A 21,627-nucleotide genomic window follows, 5' to 3' on the forward strand; every position below is an offset into this window, starting at 1 on the left:
AATCTTTTGTCGTGACTAAGAGCCATTTTTGGTGGTTGTCAAATCGCATTACATATGCGCTGTGGTTTGCGGTCTAGTTGCTGAAGTCTACCGCTATGTAAGTTGAGCAGCCATGTTACTGATGTTTCTTTAAGCATTGTTAAGCATATTAAACAGCAAAATTGCTGATACTCAGTATTGTTAGGTAAATGATCAACTTAAAAGCCAAGATGCTGATATTAAACAAATCATGTGTAATGAGCAAGGGCCGAGGGACGTTTTTATACTTCACTTAAAACAGTCATGGTCAGAATTGAATAATAAGAAGATATTGGCAAGAATGTAATTATTTATACACAATGTAGACTGAATCTACTAGAAATATAGATACACAATGTATACCTTGATACGTGACACCACACCTGTCCACATCTGACCTTGAGTGGACATTGGTCAAGGTGTGTCAGTCTGTTACGGAGGTACTCGAGGTCAGAAATGTGTCCGAAGTAGGTATAGTATTGAATTGAATTACTTTGATTCAATTGGACATAGTGACCAGGCGATCTGGCGTGACAAAAGACCACGAACTGTTGAAGAGGTTGGCAATGTGAATTTGTACACGTGTTACGATAGAACAGAGACAGGTGGAAGTAGATTTAACATCTTCAATGCAGATGGATTTTATTTAAAGATACTTCATCGCCGACAGAGCACAAACGATACTCATTATTTGACCAATAATTGATGGATGTTCAGTCGTGAATATATATAAGAAAACATTATATAAAATAATTTATTTTGCTTTTGGTGCATGCGCAATCAGTACTTCATTTCATATAGGACATAGTGTCACGGAATTTTTTCGGGATGCAATTAATTATTTTGAATGTTTTCATCTCGAAGTAAAATTAGAAGCTCAAACTTTCCAATGGGGATAATGGTGTAAAGTAAAGTAACTTTTGTAACTGAAGGAATACACTAAATCGTCTGCTCCTGTTTTTGATAGTGAAAAATATCATTTGTCAGCGGTGGAGCATCTTTAACCTGACAGTGTCACCACTAGCAAAGGGTATGGTATCAGAAATATAAATATAAACAAAACGTATAAAATGATGATTGATAGAAATACTGCAAGAGTATAGTCCCTGAAGTGTTATCTTAAATACAAAATGTTCGATAGATCCGTTTACATTTCGATAATTGACAGAACCCCTTCTTATCAGTGTTTTCATCAATTTTCAAGTGAAATAGTTATGTTTCCTTTCATTGATATTATCACCAAAAATCTATCAAAATATATATGAAAGAATCCCTCCTAATTTCTTATTGATTTCCAAGCGAAATGACATTGCTCATTTCATTTACATGCGTTTTATAAAAAATGATAATGACACAAATATATAGAAAAGCAAAAGACATGATAAAATAAGAGATCTCTGCTCCTTGCAGTAGCAAAAAAGTGAATAAACTGCATCGTTTTATGCCATCTCAGTTGCGCGTCCCCTGGGAGTACCTAGTAGTTAGCAGATAGAGCTGAGACATTTCGATAGGAATCCTATTATACCTCTGTCGCCCTAAGGACTGTTATTTTACCGAGATTGTCTCATATCAGGTACTTCTTCGGGATAAAAAAATGTTTAAATCACCTTTCTACAATTAGGCAGCAATTCACCTACAAAAATCACTGTAATTGCCACGGGGTAAAGATATAGATACTGGGTAAGGAATTCCAGGTGTCTTCTCCTGAAATTACTACCTGCACGTTTTAGATAATGGAGGCCCACCAATCTCATTGCAAAGAAGATAATCACAGGTAAATTGGGGCACTAAATTCAAGTCGGAAGGTGAGAAAAATAGGCCGATCTTCGATTGCTGTCGATAGTAGCTTCTACTAGTGAGCAAGTAATTTATAATGGACAAATGAGAAAAAGTGGAAGCATGCGCTGCTATGACTGGTCGAGTTAAATAGAAAGCCTTTCCATATCTGCTCAGGTGAGCTGACACATAAATTGACCATGAAATGACCATTGTTTGTTTATATGGCAAGATGTCCAGTTTTGGCACGTATCGGTTGAAAAGTTTTCCTGAAATACAAAACTGTTGCATTAGGCCATTTCAATAGCTGACCTGTTCATGGTTGATTTGACATGCTGTTTAAAATCGCTGTTGACATGGCAGATCTCAAATTGCATTTATAAACCCATCTTTTGTTTATAGAGAAATTAAAGCAAAAATAGAAAAGTTCTAAAATTAGAAAAGGAGAAAACTCGCTTGACCTTTTCTATTGTAAACATGGTCAATTGAAAAGTTGATTTAAAGGACTTCAGATGAACATTTGACACAACCATTGCCGACAAACCAGGAACCTCAGATAAAGAACAAGTCGTGCATGAACAAAAAATCAATTGTGACCTGTGTGTATATGATTATAACCTGTATTAGGAGGAAATGCCCACTTACATCAAGCCTGATATGATTTTCTTTGGAATACATACACCAATATAGCCTAAAGAAAGTCGAGCGAAAACGGAAAGCCAATTTATTCTAATATTCTTCTTCGAGAAAACATGACAACAATACTGGAACATGAGGTTGTCAATATTCTTTAAATAGCGATCTCTATCGCCAGGCTATTGTTTAGCCGTGCAGGTAGGGCGTTAGAATTGTACCTGCTAGTGCTGCCCCTATCGCATAAAGGTAAAAGGCGACTAAATTTAGGATATTATCTTTTCTCTTCTTCCTAACTTACTTTATCTTTCCTAATGCCTCCATTGGCACCGCCTCACTTTTGGCCTTGAGTTGAGCGTTCGCCCCTGTGAGGTAGGCTCTGGGTTCTGTACCCTGGCCGAGACACACCAAAGTCTATAATAGTGGCAGTTTTTGCTCTTGCTTAGCGCTCAGCAAACAGGGAGTGGGACGACTGGTTCGCCCGTTGTCAGTATAATGTGACCGGGTGGGGTGTGTTGCTTGGTGTCTTCGGCGGCATGCGTCAGTGATATAGCACTATAAAAAGGGCTACAGTTCCACTATACAAGAAGACACAACACGAACATACCGCAGTCTCCCAAAACACGCACCTCGCATTTCAAACACGCTACACACTGCATATATTGGAGGCCGTCCTTACATGCCCTGGCTGTTAATAGGACGTTAAAATAATCAAACAAACAAACAAAAGTATTGTATGATATGAGTTACATTATTTTGACGTTGGTTTTTTTAATGACTGTGTACATTAAGTCTAGCATGACCCTAGTTTACGTTATGTAACAAGCCATGGGTGTCGTGTTACATTACCTCATACATATATACTAGTGGTACGGAATCAATTAAATGTAGAATTTTATTTCAATACTTCGAGATACACCCCTCTAATTGCTGGATGCCAAAGAGCAAATTAGTATCAAGAGAAGCTTTGGAAAAAACGTTTTCTATTTAGAAAGGAAACTACAAAAATCCAGCTGAAGTTTTAATCAATGTGGAACAGCATGTGCAACTGTTCTCAACAATTGCATATGCTGTACTAGATTGAGTTTCTTACATGCAATATTACAAAGACAACGGCATTGAGATAGTGTTGCATTGTTATGAGTTACCCTTGACCATACATCTTACCACAACAAATCCAATATCCCTTCAAAGATGACAGACACAAATTGAGGAGAGGATGTGTTCTCACAATGTCATACTTCTACACATTGCTTGTGGTGATCATTCTGTTCTACCTGAGCCAGTGTAAGGCGCGACGTTATGGAACAAGTATATGCATAAATGAAGCAATGGGGTCCATTTGTTTCCTTTAAAATCAATACGGCAATTTGAAACACTGAACACGAGACAAGCGCGTAATTAATACGATGATCAGCATAGATTATTAATAGCGAAATTTCAGTTAAAAGAAATATGTGCTAATCTTTATTGCAGATCGTCGACAGATCTTTATGACGCACATTAAACTGCACGCGTCTTCTTGGATCGATGTTCTAATAAACACGTTGCTAACGATTTTGGCGCATGTTAAGTCATTCTTAGAATAACAGATTCAATTTCCACTAAAATGAAAGACCTAAGTTCTACATGTACCAATATATGCATTTACAAATGTATATAAATGTTAACACGCATGAATTAACATCGACTTTCCTCATGAATATATATTACGTAAACATAAAACATGTCCTGGACCGATATCTCGAAATAAATTGATATCTTAAGAGGTAAGGACAAAACAGCGACAGGATTTCAATGGGGACAGTTTATTTATATTGGGCCCAGGTACACAAAAGGGCGTGTTGGTGCGCTATTACACGAACTGCAGTTCCCAGGTAATCTAAAACTGTAGTAGTGGAAAGTAACTGTGAATATTACAGATAAATAAACATAAAAAGTACGTAAATACGACACTACGCATGCGTACTATATGTATATATATAGAAAATCGGTCTAATGTTACCTGGCTGTCAGGTAAGTAAAATTTCAATGCCGTGTACGAAGATAGGGTCACTGCCTTGTGTTAAGTAGGATTACTCTCATCAAATCGTTACTGTACATATCATATAAATCTTCTCAATTGCATTTTAATCCTTATAAGATATACAAGTAATGACATGAACGTGACCCACGAGGCTTGCGATATTACAATTTAAGGTTATTGAGAGTTTCTGGAGCCCCCACAGGTGGAGGTTTAGCTCTAACCCCCGTGGTCACCTGCATCTTAGTATACCCGTATATAAAATATCCGGGTTTAGGGTATATTAGTGTGTCCGAGATAACACGATATGCCGTTATATAAGTAAAGAACAGGAGTAATGGCGACCAATTCCCAGTAATAGTCATGTGATTATCTCCAGTGTTATCATGCCAAATGTAATCATTGGCGTCCTTTTAAAAAGAATAAAAAATAATCTGACCGAAATGGATTTGGTTGGCGACAGTCACAATAGGCTAGTTATAGTGATAGTAATAGTGAAGAGTAGTTCTACACATCAGCATGATTCGACAGTTCCGTCTCGACGTAAACAGCTGGTAAACAGGGGGAGAGGTCTTCAGCTGTCCTTGTGCTCAAGAAGTAATACGATATACATTATGCAATAATTGCTTGTACTAAGACCGTGTTTTATTTGAAATCTTATGATCGAATCAAGTGTATGAACGATCGAAAATAAACTTTGATTAAAAGTTTAATGATATTTCAAACGCTTTCTTGACTTCTGAAGTAGAAAAAAAGAACGGTAAAATGTACTATATCATGGTCAAAAGAGATATCAAGTTACAATGCCTTGAAGAAGACACATAGAACGATCTGATTTTGGAAAGAGTATAAAAGTATGAAAGTAGGATAATCATTAAATGATAAATCATAGAAGAGTATAAAAATACAACTGGAGAGATAAAGGAGTACCTAAGCTCGATATCTTTTTTTCGTGATTTGTGACAAACCAGAACATTACAAAATTATGGGCAACCACATGCATAGTGCCACTTTGGTTCATATTATGTTTGAATTCTTACGTCTAACACCCGTATAAGTATTCTTCATATATTCATGTCCCACTTTAAAAAGGACTAGTGATCAAACGATGATTTATTTAGTGTATTATCGTGTAAAATGTTGTACTTCGGGGTTTCATAGGTAACAATGTTGTTTTTTGTCGCGTTATTGGTTAAAATGTTGTACTTTTTATCCATGTTGTTACAATGCTATTCTTTTTATATCTCATTTCCTACAATGTTGTACTTTTTATATCTCATTTCCTACAATGTTGTACTTTTTATATCTCATTTCCTACAATGTTACACTTTTTATATCTCATTTCCTAAAATGTTGTACTTTTTATATCTCATTTGTTACAATGTTGTATTTTTCATATTTCATTAATTAAACTATTGTAGTTTTTGTATCTCACTTGCTTTAATGGCATTCCTTGTCGCGTCATTTCCAATGTTGTACTTTTAATATTTTATTTGTTACAATATTGCATTTTGTCGTGTTGTTTGGTACATTGTTTTAATGTCACTAGCTGGTTGTGTTGATAACAATCCTACCTTGATGTTTCATATTCACCAATGTATTTAATTCCTTTCTATATCTGTAAAATAGATGCAATTTTGCATTATATTGCATCACGAAAAAAAACAATCTATGATAAAAGTATGGACAAGTCGAACATATAAATAGATCAAAGTTGTGATCCGTAGCCAAGCTGTTACATGTAGCTGGGTTCGCCCTAACCACAGAAATAAATGTCCCAGGTACACATGTTTGACCGATCCCTCGGGTCAGCTACTCGCCATATGGGAAACGTGCGACAATGAATGGCAGATTAGTACACAAGTTACATCCTGTAGTTAGCGGTTACCTCAATATCATATTTACATATTTTAAAGATTCATCATTTATCTGAAGTTTAAAGAGTATTGAAGATTCAAAACGTGTGTAATGTGCATGAATAATATTTTTTTTAAATCATTACACATGTCACGCAGCCACTGAAATTGATTTGATCAGTTTCTAACAACCTTTTAGCATTACAATGGCGTGAATTACCATAAACGTTTTGGCTGGCCTGAGATAGGGACCCTTTTTCACGTTCAATGGTAGCTGATATAAAACACGGTTACAAGGCGATGAGTTACGGATCAGGAATATCACTTCTTTCAGTGAAAGCGAGGATGCTAAATGATCGTATTGTCGTTTTGGTTTCAGGGTTAATGTAGATGTTATGTATTGTAGGTAGGACTTTAAAACATCAATGTTGTGCACCAAAAGTACAAACTGATTATACTCTTAATTGGGATAAATTGACTATTGTTAATTGGGCCTCAAGTTAATGCAAAGCCTATGCAAATGTGTTATGACTGCAAACAATATTTGTATCAAAAGTGCGCTTCTGAAAATAGTTTTGTATATACAAAGACAAAATGTTTTATTGGCAGTGAAACTAGGGTTACATTAACACGATGTTATGAATATTGAGTTTGTTTCATTTGTCATAATGGATGACAGGTAGTTATACACTGTATTAGCTACAGTGCAGACATGTTATACACTGTAATAGCTACAGTGCAGACATGTAAGTGGTTAATGATAGGACACCAGTTATTTCGACACTAAAATTATGCAGCACAGATATTAACATGTATCTATTTACACAAGGTTTAGTTGTTGAGTGCATGTGTACATTATTTCTGTACATACATATTGGACTTATAATGCATTGGTCTTATCTTCAAGTAAATTTAAGACTGACAGTTGCTGTACAGTGAGATTTATTTATTTTATCTGCTAAAATGCAACTTCAGCATGAGAATTAAACTTTTGTTCAGATTTTCAACGTTTCTGAGGATCCACGCACACATAAAAATACAACTAAAATTATTGTATGGGTTAATACAACTAAAGTGTATTTATTGTATGGGTTAATACAACTAAAGTGTATTTATTGTATGGGTTAATACAACTAAAGTGTATTTATTCTATGGGTATATACAACTTGTTGTGTGAGTTAATTACGAAGAATGAAATTTTAAAGGGTAAAAAATTACATATTGATTACAGATTACTATTTTCATAATAAAATCTTTGCAACGTCCATTTTGTATAATATCATATTACACTATTGATTTGTTATACGGAAACGCAATTTTAATATACAATATTGTTACAGTGAGTGTGTTATATTGTAAGTTGTCTGCCGGGAAGGAATTTATAGTATTATTCCTGACAGTATTATAAAGTATTCATTTTGAAATAAACAAGATTGTTTCACACATGTAAAAGCTTCCATGTGAAATTTATATAGGTGATAGAGGTAAAACGTGTTAATGCATCCGAAACTTACTAGGGGAGATTACTTTTCGTGTTACAACTGCACTGACGATAAATGTATCTACCTTGAGGGTAAGAAGGTCCTAATGATAATAACGTAGTCATCAGAAGTCTTAATGTATGATAAGCAATAACACCTTGAACATCAAAAGTTTTTTTGGTGACCAGACGTTTTCAAATATTGACCTTTTGTTAGATTGACAGGTCATCTTCATATTACCCCACTGCATTATTGATATAACGTCCTGCAGCCCGTGCATTATGTCTAACAGCTCATGTGCCCTTTAACATCATTTTCTGTTTGAACTATAAAATCATGTTTAATTTGAATTATAAACCCACTTGAACTTTAGAATATGTGGATGGCTTGTCAACAAATTAGTATTCTGCTTGTCTTGTGATGATAGTTAAACCCAGCCAGGATCTGAAGGTTCAAACCCAAAATGGGCGTTTTATCAGAATAACGTTTGCATATGCTAGCTTTTTGTGTGGGATATGTAAAAAAAATCAGTTATCGTCTGACAAAATCTTTAAGGTAAGTCTCCCTTACACTTTTATAAATCTGATTGTTTTGATATAAAATCTATATATTCAGACATGCTAACTTGTATTGTAGTCGTGCACCACTATTACTGACATGTTCTGATTGCCATGTGCTAGCCTTTTTCTTGGATTTGTAATTTTAGTCATTTGATTCTAGTCAACTTGAATTGCAAATTGATTTTATTATCAATTTACTAATGAGTTTAATCAAGATTAAGTTCAGAGCAAACTGTGTTATATACTTATTGCCACACACATGCACAAGTAAGCATGTAACACGAACATGGATCATCCATGTTCATAAAAGTCATCGGTACTCTCAAATAAAACATGAAAATAGGTTTCTTCGCTGTGGCACGCGAAGTCTTATGTATAAGGAAATTTAACGATTACAAATGTACGTGATTTGTTTCCAAGTACCCGCTGTAAAGACATTTCATAAGTACCATAAAGAAAATTCGTAGTGCAACTGCACTTAAGGGACATGTGCAAAGGAAATATTTGAAACTTGAAGAGTATATAATACTAAACATGTATACATGTACCTGTTTTATATGGATTCTTACAAAACACGACGAAATAATGACAAAAATGAATGCCCATTACCTGTCAGTTGGTTATAGTTCTCCCGTTCCGCTTGGCCGGTTTGAAATGTGATCAACAGAAATTTGAAAAAGTGAAATGTTATTAATTCGTTACTATTCAAGATTGTATTTTATTGAAAAATATTTTTATCGTAATTATTCTGTATTTACACATTACAAAGTTATCTGTCCTTGCGGGCAGGTATTGATTGTGACGCGTAACATCATACTTTTCGGAGATAACGAAGTGAATTGCGCTCACAAATAATGACGTGACAATCGATATCTCTACCCGCAAGGGTGCTAACTCTGTAATATGCAAATAATGGAATGGTTGATATAATAAGACATTCGGATAGTTTCAAGGATGATCACTTCTACATATTAAATGGAATTTAGAAATAATAACTTTCATGACGAAATGGAAACAAAATTTTGAAACTTCTGAATTGTCTGACTTTAACGCTTTACAATTAGTGGTTGAAATTTCGTTTGGTCTATTTCATGTCAACCTTAAAGTCCCATTACATTTTTCACCACAGAAATAAATGTTCTACAGAATAAACAGCACATTTATGTATTTTTCATTACACAAGAAACATAGTTAGCACATTCAAATCGAGAAAGTAGAATGATTACAGGATGGAGTGCATCACAAATGGAAATGGTCGAGACTTGATCTATAAACGAAAATGTATTTGAGTAGAAATCCAAGTTATTGCACGAAATCAAAACATACATTCCTCACTTCGAGGATTTGACTTTATTTCTTATAAAGAACTTTGTTCAGTAACTTTTATAAAATGTTTTACTTCACGTGTTGGCCTCTTTGGTAAATTCGTTTTCCTTGGTCGTTATGAAACATTATTTTTATGTAAATAATTCTTATTATGAATTGGCATTATGAATTGTTTATGACGTCAATATTCTTTGATATTTTCAATAGCACAGTCATGACTACAAGGTAACATGCTTCCCGATGTATATCTGATCGACATGAATATACTATTTATTTTAATGCAGCGGGTCATCACTATATCTGAAGATATATAGAGGAGGTTTGCGATAATGCCATTTTATATGTTGTGACTGGAAAAATCAAGTCAGTCTAGAGAGTAACAAAATGATCAGAACACTAAACTGAAAGTAAGGACACATGACAATTACTTAAATTTATGAACGATTTCGTTAGACGGTTTCATGTTGGCCTTCTACCAAAATCATAATCTCTTACACTATAATATGTCAAATATGAAAGCAAAATTAATGTAGAAATACTATAACTGTTTCTCACATTGGTATTGAATTTTTTAGCATTTACAGTTATATTCTTGTATAAAATCTTGTTAAAAACATAACCAATCATCACGGTCAGGCCTGACCGAGTAGTCCATCTCTATAAACACACGTGCAGGTTGTTTATTGGCGAGGTTGTTTACCAGTCGGTGGAAATAATCTATCCAGAAAAGACTGGCGTTCAACCGGAAATAGGATAATCTGAAAGTACCTACATGAATACGACGATGATACGTAGTTACCTGTCTTTGTGAACATGGTTCGGTGGTTTTGCCTCGTCATGGCCACACGCCACAGGTGTGTAGGCGATACCTATATCGCGTGTCGGACGACACTTCAAACCCCCATACAAAATAAATATATTGTTGTATACCAAACAAAAATCACTCAAGATCATACATGTTTACTTTTTTAAACGATCGCTTTCAAAAGCGAGTAGAAAAATTATTTTAAATAAGTTCAATTATCGACTGTATGATTTGTAGAGGAAATCAAGATAAATGACACCTATTTCTAACAACCTGGTAGGAATTAGTGTGCTCTTTTAACCACGTGATAGTTAAAATAAGGTTAAAGTATAGAAAACAAGGATAGCGTCGAAATAAATCTTGTCAAAAGTCAGCATTTCTTTGTGTTAAATTCACCAGCGGAGATAAACTAACTCGATTTTAATTTAAAGTGTGTTACTATATCTACTTATGAACATTGTACATCATTATATCTATCTAAATACAGTTATTTTGTTATTTATGAAGAGTAATTATTGGGCTTATTCATACATAGAAGTAATTGAATCTACCAATACAGTTGTATACAATGTATTAGCATAGTTCCTGTACCACTGCTTTATGTGTTAAAAACCGCAAAACATAAAGCTCTTAAAACTTACACTTGATCTACGATTCAATATGTTTATAAGGGACCTCATTCTTTCGTAGAAATGATAGAAATGATTACGCCTTTATATCAATTAATCTAAAGCATTGATAAAAATCACAACGAGTTTTACATAATATGATGGAAATAGTATTTCAATCAACTGCATAGCTATAATCAAAACAGTTTTCCTTTAATAGCCAATGAACAAGAAGGAGGAAACAAAACTAGGAGCCGATACAGTTTCAAAATATCCTGACATTATTTGTACTACTTTTGCAAAATATTTACAAATCAGAAGAAATATCTCCACACATTGTATCGTATCTTCTATTGAGTACTGTCAATTAATATAAAGCTACAAAATCTATTGAGTACTGTCAATTAATATAAAGCTACAAAATCTGCATATCAGAGGCAATATTTCTACCACAACACGTTTTACAGTATATCCTAATGAGTATTGTCAACTAAAATGTAAATTAACAAAACACTTTGTATTCATATACGATGCATTATTTTTCCTATAACACTTTGTACTGTATATTATAATGCATCATATATATATAATATATCATTTTAACCTTTGATATAGTTGTCATGTCGTCTATAAAGGTAGTTTTTACTTAATTTATAGGTTAATGTGTCTATTTTTACCTGCAATTGACACCAACAAGCACACCATTATAGGTGACAAACTACCCGTGTACATTTCTCCACGTCCTTGTTGTGTTACACGGACGGTAAATGGAGCCTGACGGTAGGTAGAGGGGATGATTATAGTGATTCTTTACCTACAGTACCGGTACTGTTGATACTGATAGTCCACAGTCATAGCTATACCCTTGTATGCTCATTTTCTGTCGTGTAAGGTTTCCATGGCGAGGACACTTCAGGTGACGGCGAGAGATGTTGGGTACTGGTAGCCCTCTTTGATCATACGTCATGTTACAAAATTACCTTTATTCAAAGAAACATCACAAAATCGACCAGAAAGTTCGCGTAAGAAACAAACAATACAACAATAAGGATCAGTTATGATTCAAGCTAACGACAGGCAACATCTAAGGATATACACAAGGAATATCAATGTATAATCAGAATCATAAAAAAGAGCATAGCAAAACGACTACACACTCAAAAGAATAGAACACATATCCATGTCCTCCAGAAGAGTCAGCGTCCTCCGCCCTATCAACGTCACCCATCATATAAATCTAAGGTCAAATCGGGTTCAGTAAAAAAAAGTAAATGAAGGTAAACAAGTGGGAGGGGGCTGCGTAACAAGAATGCAAATACAAAAGCACCGCACATAATTGATTTAAGTTTCCATTCAGAGCATCACTAATCTAGAGTGACTGAGTAAGATTATACAAACTCATAAGCTAATGAGGATATAAAAAAAACTCTCCGAACCTATAAAAAGAAGAAGCGTTTCTTACTGGAATACATATATCATTTTATCAAAACCATAGGGTTTAACCTGTATTTAACTTAACATTACGACGGATATTATCAACGATTGAACGAACGTTACGCTGTACATAGTTCCAATTTCCTTCTGAATTTCCATGATTTTTTGCACACTTTATGTAAATATTGTTTTGCAAAGCTTCACAACCATGGCTCCTAACAGGCTATTTTTTCTTCTGGCTTATGGTTATTTTGCATTTTCACATTCGTCATAGGTTTTGTTAATTTATTTGGTCTAACCGTGTTCGATTGGCCCAGAATATCAACGAATTTTCCTAGAATGACGAAACAACAATTTATTATTAATCATTTTGGTCTTCCTGGAAGTTTCACGCTTCAAATATCAGCTCCATGAACTATTGTAAGCAGCTATGGTACAAAGTGCGCAAAATAATGCATAATGTATCAGTACATTATTTTCAAATATTATGGAAGATAATGCATCTTAAAACTGTTTCGTTTATCTTAGGGTTTTTCAGTGATACCGAGATAAGAAAATTATAGAAATAAAAAATGTGACTAAAATAAATAAACATGTGAAATTATTTAAAGATGCTCAACCGCTGACAAATGGTATTTTTTTCACTATTAAAAACAGGAGCAGACGATAAATATTTTTCTTCAGTTACAAAAGATACTTAATTCACACCATTACCACCATTGAAAAGTTTGAGCTTCTAATTTTACTTCAAGTTAAAAATATAAAAAATAATTAATTGCATCCCGAAAAAAACCAGTTGCACTATATTCTATATGGAATGAAGTACTGATTGCTCATGCACCAAAGGCAAAATAAATAATTTATATTTTTTTATGTGTTAATTAGACATATGTATACACGATTAAACACCAAAAATGTTTAAATGATGAATGTCATTTATGCTCTGTCGACGGTGGAGCATCTTGAAAATGATAATAATAATTATTATTATGATAAGAAGAGGAGGACGAATGGCGAATAATATTGTGGACTAAACAATAGATAAACTAAAACACTCATTAATAAACAAATAAATATATAAAGAAAAACCACCACCAAACCAACAACCCCTTCCCCCCTCCCCCCCCCCCCCCAAAAAAAAAAAAAGAAGAAATACGGAAATACAAATGTAAATCAATGACAAATTATTGTGTTATTTGTGCGCTTGATACGTGGGGTATTTTAGAGTGATAAATTGGTTTTGACGGGGGACTTATCTGCAGGAAGTTAGTCATATCATCGGAATCTAACCAATAGTCGTCAAATTTCATACTTATCCATAGAACAAACTCCAAGAGTCAAATTCGTTTCAACAAAAGCTGTAATTTTCTCATAAATCTAAAGCTGAGTTACAACAGTCGACAGAAATGCTTTCTGAATACGGATACTAAGAATGTGACTAACAACAGAAATAATATGATACAGTATCATGATGTGGAACATCCAAAATGTATAAAGATAATTTGATTTCATTTTTTTTTATTTTCCGTTCGCGATATACCGTTTCGCGAGATGTTGCTATGGTCGCGAAAAGCCTCTGAACTTTATCAAATTAAATTCGTTTTTAGACGAAAACTCGAAAGTGATCATCTCCGCGAAAATGACCGATTATAATGTATCTCGCTGTTATACGGTATCTCGCTGTAATACAACAAAGAAGCTACTTTCATTACATAATATACTGACAAAGTTTTAATGATTTTCAAATAAACTATATACTTCTGGGGAGAGTTGCTAAGGTAAACCACACATGTTTCTAATGCATGGTATTATAAGGAAACTGGAGGTCACTAAGCCGTAACTATCGGGTACAGCTCTTTGATATCAGTGGTATATACATAACGTACATCTATAGCTGTATCAATTGATAAGATTTCACATAATAACATGTGTGGCTTACTCGTGGAGTTACCTTGACGCTTTGAAGTCGTGGGTGCAAGCACAGCTTTCTATACACACGATTAGATTTAAAATTTAGAATAATTACACAATTGAAAGGCCTCGGAACTGACATGGTAAACAGGGCTAGGAGATGTGTGATTTAGAGACCCGATCAGCCAGTTCTCACGGTAATGTCTAGGGACGAGTGTCATTACCTTACACAATACTATACTACTGCCAACAACACTAACGTAAAATTCCATCGAAATCTCGTCATCGCCTCCATTCCACTTTTGTATTATGTGCCGAGGTCTTTTGAGTCAGAACTTGCACACCGTTACTTACACAAAGAATGAGTCCCCATGAGAAAGTTTGCATCACAATAAGAGGGCGATGGAACTATACCGGAATGTGACGAGGTATATTGGAAAATAATTTTACAGTACAATGGAGAGTGTAAGGCAATTACTGGGATCAAAGTTGTACTGTAATGAACCCTTGTCATGATTCTTATGTCGCTTCCCTAACTAACTTAACTGTACTACAATGTAACAACTATCTCAAAGTTATATAGTCCACTGTCTCTCTCGCGAGTAGTATACATGTTTTAAGATTAAGTAAATCACATAATTTACATTCGTAAAACATTTACATTTGTCTTTAAATTGAAAAAAAAATGTTATTAAAAAAAAAATGTTATTAACAATAATTGTTTTATCAAAAATTGAAAAAAGATTGATTTATTAGATAATAAAAATAAATACCGAAATTACACCAAAAAAATATGCTTCTCGTTGCACTTTCATCCAAGCCATTCTCACTTAAGATTGCGTCATGACCAGGATTTGACGTAGGTTTGTTTGACAGGCGTCGTCTGTGTCCGTCCGTCGTTCAGAGCTACGTCATCGCAGCTATATCAGAGGGTGCTATTACTTCCGAAGCGATTGGGAATTATTGCGTTATTAGTCTCCTATTGATGGAACCGGAGGGGACTACAGTGTTTGTCCCCGTCTGTCTGTTTAGATTTGGTTTCCAGATGATAACTTGACAACGAGTTGATGGATTTTGATCAAACTTCACACAATAGTAGCATATGAGAAAATACAGCTTTGGATTGAATTTAGGATCAAAAGGCCGACTACAATGATAACTTGAGAACACATCAACAGAATTTGTTCAAACTGCAAACAATGATTGTATAACTGAGCAATGATAATAACCTAATATAGATTAGAAAATATAATTGACGACAGGAGACGTGTGTTGCTTGCAACACTTACTGTAAATTTGATTATTGTATTTCAACCCCAACATCTATTGTTAACGTGAAGGCAAAACAAACAACAAAATGAGAATGTATTTGCAGACAGACATTTAAAAAGGAAACCAACCAATAATCTTCTAAAGAGCAACACCTGTATAGTTTGGTAAACATTTGCCTTATTTATTGAATTTTGAACGGATGTTTTGTTTTAACACGTCAGATATTCGTTTTAGGAGGTCCTGATTTTTATTCTTATTGGCCAAATCAGCGAAATCAGTCTTCATTGTTAACATATATTACACAGAAAAAATTGCATTCGTTAGGTGTTGTAACCTCATCTTAGGCCATCGATCTACATTTTCTTATGTTATTATTGTTTTACAGAAGCTTATTGTTTTGTTTCGGAAAGATAATGGGCCTTTAAACTTTTTTTCAAGCGAACACAAAAATGTATTGCTGAAAATGATGTTTCTGCATATAGTTTTATGAACATAAAAATACTTATTATTAAATGGTTTTCAAAGATAATTTTAATTGTAATAATGGAGTCAAAATAAAAATTGTCTTGTGTGGATGCTTTATACAGTTTTGTTTTTCGTTTTTTTTTGTTTTTTTTTACTAAAATCTCTTCTATCAGTTAAACTTAAGAAATGTCTGGCGTGGCTTGTGTAGATTTATTCTTTCTGATGTGTTTTCATACCATAAACATTTTCATTGTTAACTGAGTCAGAAATTTAAAGTTTTATGGAATATATTATTGCCACTTTCATATGTACGACATACAGCATATTGATCAAGAAAAATTTTCTCACTAAAACACTTAATGTTATTTAGATATAATGTATTCAATTACTTTTACTTGTGGATATTCGTAATATTGCAAATGGAATGTTTTTACAGAAAAAACGTCAAATATTTTTCTCATGTGTGAAAAAAAAATCCTTTAAAATTCTTTTACTAAACTAATTAGAGATACGATGGAGTCGAACCCATTAAGATACAATCTCATTACATTTCATTGCAAGTGCCCGGTTAGGTCCATGTTCCTTTGACATGGTTAAGTTGGTGTGCAATCAACCGTGACATTTTGGACACAGAACTACACATATAGAAATGAAGAAACTAATTTAGTATTGCTGACATGCCATTCTAATATTGTATTGGGTAGCTTTAATGTTTGCAGTCCTCTCGCGATATATTGTAGGGGAAATAAACGCTACACGCACGCGCTTGGAGATAGAGTTCTCGTTCTTGCACCAATTGACTTAGAATCAGCAGATCATTGTAAAAGTTATTGTACAAATTTCACACAGAATCAATTATTAGTGAATATAACAACAAATGCTCAGTAAGTCTCATTACTGCTTCTAGAACATTTTCCTTTTATTTATAAAAAAATATAAAATATAATGTAAATATATAGTGTCATTTAAGTACTAACCTTCGGAGTGATTTTGTAAATAAAGTGGTGTTATCCAATGAACGTTGGATACAAAACAGCTGAGGTCAAAACACTTAGGATATGAATTGACAGGTCGTTAACGGTTTAAACCTCAATTTAGTTTTTTGATAAAAAAAACATCATATAAATTAATGTTTCTTTTCAATTTTGTGATTTTATCGCATTTTGCCATCCAATGTTTATTATGTGTGTTTGATTGCTGTCTCAGTATGTTTTCACGGCTGGAATGGCCAGAGTCAAATAAATAAATATCTTGAAAAAATCCTGTTTGCCCTTCATGCATGAAATCGTATCTTTTTATGTACTGAAAAATGATTTACAAACCTAAAATGGTTATCTTTGTGTGGTCTGTCAAGCATGATTTCCTGACTTACCGCGCTGGCCAGTAAATACCTCACATACATCTAATGTTCAGCGCCAGACAAACTGCCAAGGTTCTAGTCAAAAGATGGACAGGTTATGTATTCATTAACAGAACAGCAAGATACAGAGGAGGTGTATCGGTTCAGTATATCCATGCCGTTTACTTTGAGGGTTCATTTGGTTTGTTAACTTATGCTTTACTAAAAAATGTGCCTTCTATGGTGGACCGGTGGGCCAGTTCCTGGCAATCGCGAACCGCTTTGAACACACGGACATTTGGGGGAGGACCCTAATCGACAATTATGAATACATATCTCTTTAGTGTTTAGCGGCTATTTTTTATGAATGCTTGTTGTTCATGACCATCTAAAATTTAGATACATTGCTTAAAAATAAGAAGTGATAGAAGATGTAAAATATTTGAAAAATGCATGTTATTCAATAAAAAATAATTACTCTCTATGGAATAATGGAAAACACGTTAAAGATTACTTAAAATATACTTGAATAATTACCATTACCATTCGACAGCCAAAGTTGCGTTATTAACAGGTGTTATTAATATCTAAGTTGCTAAAATAGCAGTCAACCGAGCTTATAAATGTCTAGAAAAGATGCGTGACTGCTATATGTTTCTCATGAATTCTCTCTGTGAATTAGTTATTGCACTCAAGGTATCTATTTCACAGGCAACCTGTATTTTAATTTTGAGCTTTATTTCTATGTGAATACTAAATAATTTTTTGTGAAGAGTTATCTCGCTTAGAATATGACTCTACCAAGCATAAATTGAATAAAATGCGAATGAAAATCAACATTTGCATTTTATTTTTTTTTAATTAAATGAAAATTCTGGTTTATTAATTTATCTACTTTATCATTATACCTGATATTTTTAAATTCCGAGCTTGTGTTTTGTTTTTATTTTACACAATTTATATTTGACATCTTGGAGTCATTTCGTTTTTTATCTATGCCACAAATTATGTTGTCCATTCTGCATTTAATGAAGAATAAATGGAACCTATGTCATTGAAACAATCACTCTTGAAAAATCTCCCATGAGGTTATTCCGATCATTTTTCTGCTCCACTGATTTCATTATTCTTCAGTTGATATGTATGACCTACATTAACATGATGCATTTCATTTTACAGTGTTAATAAATCAATATCATTTTTGATGAGTAATGTCATCATCATCATCATCATCATCAATCTTTATTCCTCAAAAATGAGAGTGTGTAATACAGAAAAAGAAAACAAAATTAATAATTGATATATACAATATAGATCAAATTTTGAAAGTCTCGTATCTGAAACAACATATCAATGTTCTTTGCTAGGGGTGTATCCCCCTGACATCTTATGGTATCATTCCATGTTCACGGCGTTAAAATACGTTTGTGCTGCTTTATACAAAAAATATATACAGTCGTTTGCGAATTCGCAGCCCACCGCATCGTTGTCAAAGTCATGTTCGCCAAGTGTTGCTTTAAAAAGAGACACTAAAAGTTTCTCGTCACTCATCTGCGACAACGTCAGATATGGCTGTACACCATAGTAATTTATTATTTTGTCCATAAACGTGTCCCTGAGAATGAATGTGGTAGTACATTCAGTGACGAAATGCCGAATGACGTCATAGGAAGGTTTTCCGCACTTCACACATATTTTGCTACTGTGTTCTATAGGAGGGCAAGTTAACATTTTACAGACGTATAATACTTCTTTCTTATTGGTGTTTTCTAATTTCAGTAGCTTATATGGTTCACTATATGTCATGTGTACATTTTTAAAACGATTAAAATCAGAGTCATTGTTCATTCGTTCTTTAAGTTGTGCGTTTTCACGGATGTGTATTGCAGCTCTTACTATATATTTCCACTCGCGTCGATTTGGAAAGTTCCCATCAATTACGTATTGAGATATATATGTTATTAAATTATACTTGCGAAGAATGTTGACTATATCAGGCACGAATCCGCCTTGTATCTTTGATGTTCCGTCATAATTCAGGAATTTTAAAAGTCTACGAATGAAAATATCTTTTGTTGTGCTATTTGGAGGACTACTTATCAGGCAGTGTAGAAAGTTCAATTTCCTCTTTTCAATTTCACTATTGATTCTATAGATGCCGAGCATCGTTTCACACATATCCGACCTTGAAGATTTCCTAAGATTTAGAATCATTTTTGTAGCATAGTGCTGGAAGATTTCTAGCGTTTGTCTGTCTTTTGCCGTTAAGTTGCTCCACATTTCAGACCCATATAACACGGCTGGTAGTATTACCTTCTTATAAATGTTAACAGTGGTCAACGGCTTAGTATATGCACAGTCTGATCCCATACGAGTTATGGCATGTAACATGTTCCTTCCTTTTCTGCATGCTTTCTCCACCGCGTTTGAGATCTTTAGATCCGATGATACTTCAATTCCTAGATGAACTTCTGATTTTACCGTCTTGAGTATATTCCCGTCCAATGTCCATGTGATATTTGTAATACAGTTTTTAAACGATATTATAGAACACTTAGAAGAATTAAAAGTAAAATTCCACGTCTTCGCATATTCTTCCGCGATGTTGAGTAGGCACTGAAGAGCTCTCGGACTCGTGCTAATGAGTGCTATATCGTCCGCTAGGCATGGGTTAGCACATTTAACTGACAGAATTCTCGCGCCTGCTGCCGATGCTTCTAATTGGTTAAGTAGATCGTTTATATGGAGGAGGTATAAAAAAAGTTGACATTATTCCTCCTTGTCTTACTGATCTTTTCACACTGAACCAACGTGATTGGACATTATTGTGGAAGACCGCACTGACGATTCCTTTATATGAGTTGTAAAGCATTCTGAACAAGTTTACGGTTATACCGAGTTCATATAACTTCTGAAACATGCCTTTATGTTGAACAGTATCGAAAGCTTTGTATGTATCTAAAAACGCAACATACACATTACTCTTTTGTTCTAGATTTTCGTTGATACATTCGTGGAGATTAAAAGATGCCATGGTGCAGCTCTTTCCTTCTTGAAATCCTTGTTGCTGTTTGTTAGGGAATTGGATATTTTCCGTTTCCATCCATCGAAGGACACGATTACGAATAACATTTTCCATCAGTTTGTAAAGGGTCGGTAGTAACGATATTGGACGGTAATTATTCGGATCGTTCTTCTTTTTATGTCCACCTTTATATATTGGAATGACTATTCCCATTTTCCACGTTTTTGGTATTTTCCCTGAAATCCTTATACAGTTGAACAGTTCTACTATCTTCTCTATCAATAATTTCCCTCCATATCTGATATGTTCATTTGTTATATTATCAATACCTGGGGATTTATTCTGTTTTAGCTGTCGTATGCATATGTTGATCTCATCAAACGTAAACGGCGAGTCTAATTCCTCTACGTACCTATGGGGTGGGTCGAAGTCCGTCTCCTCATTTGAGTTATCCGAGTAGAGGCTTTCAAAAAAGTCTGCAAAAATGCCCGCTATTCCAATGGAGTCTCTACTATCAACACCTCCAAGTGACAATGATGTACATATTTCTGGCGTTGGGTTCTTTCGTTTCCGTATCGTTCGCCAGAATAGTCTTATATCGAGATCAGCTGTGCTATCAAGTTCGTTGTTAATTGTGTCCATATATGATTTGTATCCAATTTGATGCATATTACGGAATATATTTTTAGCCTCCTTGTATTCTTTATATGTTTTGAATTGCATCCCTCGCGGTCTGTTTTCGTTTATCCACAACTGTCTTTTATAAAGAGCCATATTATGCGCGTTTTCAATTTCCGGCGTCCAGTACGGTTTTAGAAATTGTTTGAATTGGCGTTTTGGAATGGTTTTATGTGAAGACAATAGCATACATAATGACAATTGTTCATATAACGCGTCTATACCAAGTTGTGTATCCATGTCAAATTCTCGGATGTTGCCAAGTTTTTCCGTTAGAGCTAACTGATATGCTATCAAATGGTCTGTACTTGCTTTATTCCAAGATGTGTGGTTCCTTGGACTATTTTCTGGTACTTTACAATATCCAATATTGAGATCTATTGAGCAGACTATAGGTAGGTGGTCAGACGCTATTTC

At 34.2% G+C, this 21,627-nt stretch overlaps 1 protein-coding gene across 1 annotated transcript in view; it reads left to right on the forward strand.

Annotated features, from left to right (window-relative positions):
- Window positions 1–8,227: 8,227 nt before the first annotated feature.
- LOC138323319 (uncharacterized) overlaps window positions 8,228–21,627 on the forward strand; it is a 51,608-nt gene continuing 38,208 nt past the window's right edge. Inside the window, exon 1 of the mRNA XM_069267846.1 lies at window positions 8,228–8,342. The gene's annotated coding sequence lies outside the window, so the exon portion shown is untranslated. The remainder of the gene's footprint in view (window positions 8,343–21,627) is intronic.

The sequence above is a fragment of the Argopecten irradians genome, chromosome 5, assembly GCF_041381155.1.
Source record: "Argopecten irradians isolate NY chromosome 5, Ai_NY, whole genome shotgun sequence".
NCBI classification, from domain to species: Eukaryota; Metazoa; Mollusca; class Bivalvia; order Pectinida; family Pectinidae; genus Argopecten; species Argopecten irradians.